We start from the raw sequence: 7,776 nt of genomic DNA on the forward strand, positions 1-7,776 counted from the left end.
GGTGGGTTTCTTGAATCTCACGGTGCTCGCTTTCACATTCCCAAATCCTCTTGCACAGTTGGTTGTATTTGACCTGTGCTTCAGCCCTTTCACCGATGATTCTATGACCTCGAATAAACCCGGGTTGGCCCAGACCATTGTGATTATCCTCCACCCAGCCTGAATAGTATGGGGTGCAGCCAGTATGGTATCTATCTGGTTTGATAGTATCTCTTCCCATGATGATCTTGCAATGCCACATATGCTGAGCTTGGAACTTATAAGGACTATCATCTGCTTGGAAGACAGCCCGGAAGTGACTCATCTTGTCGACCCTTGGTATAACCTGCTTCCTACCAGCCTGTCTCACAACTCGGAGAGGGACATAAGGGTAGGTTCCTCTCAAACCGATCAGTATCAGAAATAGTGCGTCCCTGGATCGGGTGATGAACTCTTCAGTAGGGAACCACTCGAACATCCATTGTATTTGATCCTCAGTTAGATTTTCAAATAGCTCTACCCACCCCTTGGCATTTTCTGGCTGAGCAAACATGTTGGGCATGTAGTTCATTCGCCTTGGTTAATGGAAGGCTATATGATCATCCTAGTCTCTACGCTGAATCTCTTGCCGATATTCACCCCTTTGAAGATGCTCCATGAGACAGAGCTGGAGTAGCAAGTTGCAGCCCTCGAAGTGTGGAGCTCCTTGTTGACAATTTTACAAGGCTCGGTATATCTCTACGATAATCATGGGCACTATGCTGAATGGTTGTCACCAATTCCCTCCATCAAAGTTTTGGTGACCATGGCTAGCCTAGTGTGGATCCTTGCTTTCTTCATTGGAAACACTATCATCCCCAAGAAATAGAACATGAAGACAAAGACCCTTCGGTGAATATGCCCTAACGATGTAAGGGCAAAGTCGTCCGGATATGTACGGTAGGATTTGCTATGACCGTACCTCTTGTACAAATAATCAAAGGGAATGTAGGACTCCTTCAAACATGTCAAGTCTGGATTCTTCTTTAGGCCATCATTTTGAGAAAACCTCTACCCTTGTGATTTTCTGGCATTAACAAACCCGGGGTCTCCCATGGTATACCAGCCAATCCTCCTATTTCTTCCAGCAGGGGTGTCATCTCAATCTCTCCGAAGCGAAACACAGACCTATCACAATCCCAGAACAGAGTAGCAGCTTCTATGATTTTGTTGTTGGGTTGGACCTCCAGGAGGGAAGGTAGATTTCCTAGGTATTTCTGGACAAGAGTCTAATCACTGGAATGAAGATCCTCCCACCAGCTTAGTAACCTTGGGTGGATGTTTGTGACCATGCCGAATCTGGGGACTTCGTGCCTCATGTTTCTGCAAGACAAAGGGTTAGGCCCTTACCCCCACCAGACTCGACTATTAAATACCAATAATTGGCATAAAAGCATTTAGTTCTCCAAATAAATGTACAAAATGTGATAGTGTCCGTTTGGGTTTTTGGTAAACCCAATGGACTTTGGACAAGGCTATCTTAAAGAATCATTATACGGACAACAAAACTGACTCGGCTAGGTTTGACCATGATGCATGCACAGTTTAAACAGAGTAAGGTTTCTACTGGGTTTTAGACTGGTACCCTTGAGAGGACAACTCAAGAGGGAAAGGCACGGAACCATTGACTGCACTGTTGATCGACTTGTTTTACCGCAAATACGCCTTTGCCGGATTTAAAGGGTGATAATATCGAAAGAGTGCAACCACTCATTATAAGCGTTGCTATGGTGTTTGTTTGGCACGAGTGGAATATGATGTTGGAAACATGCATATGGAATAATTAAAACAAGTCATCACGTATTTGCACGTTCATAAAGTAATAATTACAATAATTTAAAACAGTAATAAAGGAGTGCAGTAAAGGGAAGCAGTAAAGAAATAAGGGAAAGAAATAAGAGACAAGTCAGTTTTTGCAGTAGGAGAGGGAATTAAATGCTTAAAGGTATTAAAGGCACATAAGAAATGTAAAGTCAGTAATAGCTTGAAATGGTAGAAGCCTAAAAGATATCCCCAGCAGAGTTGCCATGCTGTCGTGCCCCCCTTTTCTCGCAAAAATTGGGTTTGTGACATTTGGGAGACAACTCGTTCCTTTCGGGAATTGGGTTTGAATTGAAGAGTCGACATCTAATGATTAAGTGCATTAGGACACTAAGAAAGGTTTGGTTTGAACAACCATAGATTGGGTAAGGGCTTAATTATCCCAAGGGGAAGGTGTTAGGCACCCCTTAGGATCCACTAGTGTAGTTTCCGGCCAAGCTATTATTGTGACTTAAGTGAAAATAACACATAGGCAGATAAAGACTTCAAATAAGAGGGTATTTTCACATAATAGTTACAAATAAACAAAAGTAAGAAAAAGGAACTAAAAGGAGTTGATTTTCTTAAAAGAAATGGTTTAAAAAGATTTAAAAGAAACAAAGAAAACAAAGGGAAAGGGGGTCCTAGGTTTATTTATAATATGGATCACTCCACACAACATTCGGTAATCACTCCTCAATGAGGGAATACACGTGATGTTATCGCGTGGTCACCATATCCATATCTACCCTTTCCCACCCCGTTGAGGTATTAAAGCGCGGAATGGTCTCGCTTACTGTCGCGACCCAAATCCCAGTCGTGATGGTGCCCAGCACACTACTAGGCAAGCCCGACCATTATTCAACACTTAACCCAATTTATCAAAATAGTGGAAAGAAATATCAATTAAGCAAGATTAAAGTACTGAAGATTTTAACAAAATACACAATATAATCTCACTAGGACCCGGTGTCACGAAGCTGAGCCTCTAGAATACAGAATATCATCCTAATACACGGTATATCCAAAGTTCGATAATGAGGAAATAAAGAGATAGGATAGGAGGGAGAAGATCAATGGCTGCGAACGCCGTGCAGTTACCTCGATACTCCCAGAGGCTGGATCTACTGAGCCTGAGACTGCCCTGGATCTGCACACAAGGTGCAGGGAGTAAAGTGAGTACTCCGGCCCAGTGAGTAATAAAAGTAACTACAGTCCGAAGATAAGAAAATCCAGTAAATACACAAAGTAAGCTACAATCCGAATATACAGCAACATATGGAACTGAGCAGCTAAACACCAGTATAAATACAAATACATGAATGCAATGCAATGCATATGATGGTACATTCCAGTACCCACTGCGGCGTGCAGCCCGAGCCATCCATATTTATTTATCGTCGACGGCGCTCACTGGGGGTGTGTACAGACTCCGGAGGGGCTCCTACAGCCCAAGCGCAATATTTTGGTCAGTCATTGTTACCTGACCGGTCAGCCATTGTTACCTGACCAATTTATATCATACAGTGCCATTGTTACCACTGTTCAAGTATATCATCCAGTGTCATTGTTACCACTGTTTCAAGTATATCACACAGTGTCATTGTTACCACTGTTTCAAGTATATCACACAGTGTCATTGTTACCACTGTTTCAAGTCACTTTATAATCAGTCCAGAAAATAATATAATAAGCCCCTTGGGCATTTACAAAACAGAAGTTCCCAGCCCGGAATACATTTAAAAATATCATTTAAGTTTTCAACACTTAGAATTATGGCTGAGTTTGCAAAACAGCATTTAAAACCTTGGACTGAAATTAAATGATATGCAAATCATGCTAAGCAGTAATATCAATCCTCGAAGGATTTTACAAATCGGCACAAGGCCCCAAACATGGCATCAAGCCCAGTAATATCAATGAAGTATGTGTATCAATCACCAGTATAGTATAAACATCACACGGGATGGACCAAGTCACAACCCTCAATAGTATCTGACCCCGCACTCGCCATGGAGTGTGTGTCACGCCTCAATATAGCGTTACGATGAGAAAGTCTGGGGTTTCAAACCCTCAGAATAGCATTTACATCTATTACTCACCTCAAGATGGCCAAATTCTACTCCGCGATGTTCTTTCCTTTCGAATCGACCTCCTCGCACGTCGAATCTTGCCAAAACCACAAGGAATATATTACAATAGGCTAAGGGAATATAACCCAATCGAAAATACTCGAAAAATATCGAAAATCACGAAATTTGCAAAACCCGAGCCCCGGGCCCACTTCTCGAAAAATTACGAAAGTCACATCACCGGATTTCTCGTCTCGCCATGAGTTCGTACATATAAAATTTACCAAAATCAGAGTTCATTTGACCCCTCAAATCACCAAATCTTATTTTCAAATCCTTAGGCCTAAATCCTCAATTTTTCTACAATTTTCATGCTCAAATCCATACATAATTGATGTACTTAACTCAAAATAGGTGGGGATAACTTACCTTCACATTGATGATGAAAATCCCCTCTTGAAGCTCCCCAAAAATCGTCCATACTTTGAAGAAATGAAGAAAAGTGAGCTAAATCCGTGTATAAAAGAATCTGTCTGTACTTCGTCGAGTTGTACCTTGCACTTGTGCTATACAAGTTGTACATCCTATTAAAATTTTTCCTTGTCGGACACCTTCTGTTTAAACACCCATAACGTCTTGTATAAATATCCAAATGACAAACGGTTTGAAGATTAGAAACTAGATTCAAAGATCTTTAATTTGATAGGTTGTACACTATATAAATCTTTATATATCCCAAGATATGAGCTTCTAAAGTGCATCGTAAATTCTGCCGAAATTGCTCCTGCAGCCCTTTTCGATCCATCATAACTTTCTGAGATGATATCCAAATCGCCAATAGTTTAACTTTCCGAAAACTAGAATGTATGGACTACAACTTTCGTATTTTGAACTTTTTCTGATTTCTTATAGATTACAAGATATGAGCTTCCAAACTAGACTACTCGCACCTAAAATTTTCTGGGCACAGCAGAATTTTCTGCAATTTTCTGCAATTTTTCCTAAGTCCGAAATCACTCCAAGACACCTCCAAAACACTCTCGAGCCCTCGGGGCTCCAAACCAAATATGAACACTGACTCTAAAATATCACACGAACTTGCTCGAGCGATCAAATCGCCAAAATAACATCAAAATCAATGATTTGAGCCTTAAATCCAAGAATTCTTTCAAATTTCATAAACTTTTAAATTTTCCAATTTAAGGTCGAAACCCGTCAAACAACGTCCGTTTGTAACCAAACTTTACAGGAAGCACTTAACCAACATATATGACCTGTACCGGGCGTCGGAACCAAAATACGAGCCCGAGACCATTACTTTTTGATCAAATATTATTTTCATTTTCCTTAAACATTTTCATAAAACAATTTCACGAAAAAATTCATTTCTCGGGCCTGGGACCTCGGAATTTAATTCCGAAAACACGTTCAACTCCCATATATTTCTATGGACCTTTCGAGACCGAAACATCACGGGTCCGGGTCCGTTTACCAAAAATGTTGACCAAAGTCAACTTTAACAATATTAAATTTCAAAAAATTTCAAATTTTTCCCATAATTCATATATTTCAACACAAAGATATTCCGGACACACTCCTAAGTCCCAAATAACCTAACGAAACTATCCAAACCATAAAATTCGCATTTCGAATCCGATATCAAAATTTCCACTTCCGGCCAAATTTTCTCAAAAACCTTCAATTTTCCATCTTTAGCCGAACGGCTCCAAAATGACCTACGGACCTCTGAATTCACTTCCGATCGCGCTCCCAAATCCAAAATTACCATACGGAGCTACTCCCAGTCTCGGAATCCCAAACAGACATCAATAACACTGAAATGCATTTTAAACCAAACTGATGCAATTTCTTCTAAAATGCTATCTTCCACAATAGGCGCCAAAACGCTCCCGGGTTATACAAAACCCGATCCGGGCATACGCCCATGTCCAAAATTATCATACGAACCTGCTGGAACCTTCAAATCCCAATTTCGAGGTCGTTTACTCAAAATTCCAATCCTAGTTCATTTCTTCAATTTTAAGATTTCAAAATGAGAATTTCCATTTAGATTTGACTCCAAACTTCCTGAATTTTAATTCTGACCATACACACAAGTCAATATACCTGAGATGAAGCCGCTCATGGACTCAAACTGCTGAATGGCGCGCCGGAGCTCAAAACGACCGGTCGGGTCGTTACATTTACTTATTGCATGTTATTACCCGCCCCAATCCTATTAGCCCCGGAGGCACTTGGGACTACTAATCCTAGAGGGAGGAGGTATTGGGCTTATTTGTGGTTTCAAAAGGTAAAATACTAAGGCGACAAACAAAACATATATAACAAGTTTGGGGAAGCATATAAACAAATAAAAGGGCTCAAACAAACCTCTTTTAAACCAAAGAAAGCACATAATGTAGCATGACTTGCATGTACTATTTAGGGTCTGATTAAAACTTAAACGGTGGAGGCAGATTGATTTATTACATAGTTCAGATAAAAAACCCGAATCAGGCTTGCTTGCTGGTTGTAGCTGATAAAAGTCTGATTCAGTTTATAAACTTTCACCCTATGGCTTGCCTAAGTGTTAAACGAAGACCCCTATAGGCATGATATCTACTGATTCCAGAAACAATGAAACAGACATGAATACATACTGATTTGAGAAAATCGTCTGTTATTAAAGAAAGACGAGTTTTAACAAAAGAGCATACGTCATTGTTACTGGTTTTAGACCTATAAGTGAGTGAAACTATTCAGATTCGATTAAGGCTCCTATAGGCATGCTTTCAATATGTTGTCGATTTTGGACACTCTTATAAACGTAGTTAAAAATGTAGAAACCTTATAGGTATGACATCTAGATGCTGAATTTCGTTTAAAGCTTATGAACATGATATCTAATTGCAGTTGGTTATTTAAGACCTGCGAACATGTCTTCCTGATGAGGAATGCATATGCAAGATTCAGAAAGAACCTATAGGCAGGATATCTACATGATGTGCAGAAATTCAAAAATTCCTATAGGCAGGTTATCTACAGGCTACGCAGAAGTTCAGAAATAAACTATAGGCATGGTACCTATAAACATGGTATCTATGCAAAAATTCTTATAGACATGGTATCTAGACATGAAAGCAAGATTAATATAGACATGGTATCTATATGAGAATGCAGAAATTCATAAACTCCTATAGGCAGGTTATCTACCCCTTTTTGCATACATAGTTACCCTCCATCTTAACTGACCATCCCCGAGAGTTTTATTACAAAATATTTTCAGCCCAGAAAAAGTAAAGTAAAGGGAAAATACATCAGAAATTAAAAAGTACAACCAAGGAGAGCCTGATTCAGACTTCCTGTCTGAAGTATGAAGTAAATCAACTCCAAGAGATCATATTTCAAAGCCTTTCTCCTATTTGGGGTGTGTTAGAGTTCCCTAAGAGTCTCATATGAACTTCGGGCAGTGCTTACACCCAAATGTATCACGGATTAAGCCATAGTGCAGTGTGGAAGGGCTAGCCCTCAGGTGTCCAAGTTTAGAGGGAGCTCGAGGTCCCAACACAAGGCTCACAAGAGGGGGGCAGAACTTAGGGACTAAGAGAGAGTGCAAGTGCAGAAGTAGGATTCTGAAAGGGGAAAAGGGAAAAGGGAAGCAGCTCACATCATTACACATAAGGGTATAGGGGAATGGGAAGTTGCAAGAGGCAACAGAAAAGCAGGCTGAAGGGCATACCCATCAATGCGAGATGCTGGCACACCCTCTGGCCTGTTTGCTTAGAGGTCAAGACCCCAGTGGTTCAAACTTAATTCATGGACAACAACTTACATTGTCATGCCTTAAGTCACCACTCAAAACACATAGGGGTGATAGAGGAATGGG

This window comes from Nicotiana sylvestris, chromosome 7 (genome assembly GCF_000393655.2).
Source record: "Nicotiana sylvestris chromosome 7, ASM39365v2, whole genome shotgun sequence".
In the NCBI taxonomy this organism is placed as follows: Eukaryota; Viridiplantae; Streptophyta; class Magnoliopsida; order Solanales; family Solanaceae; genus Nicotiana; species Nicotiana sylvestris.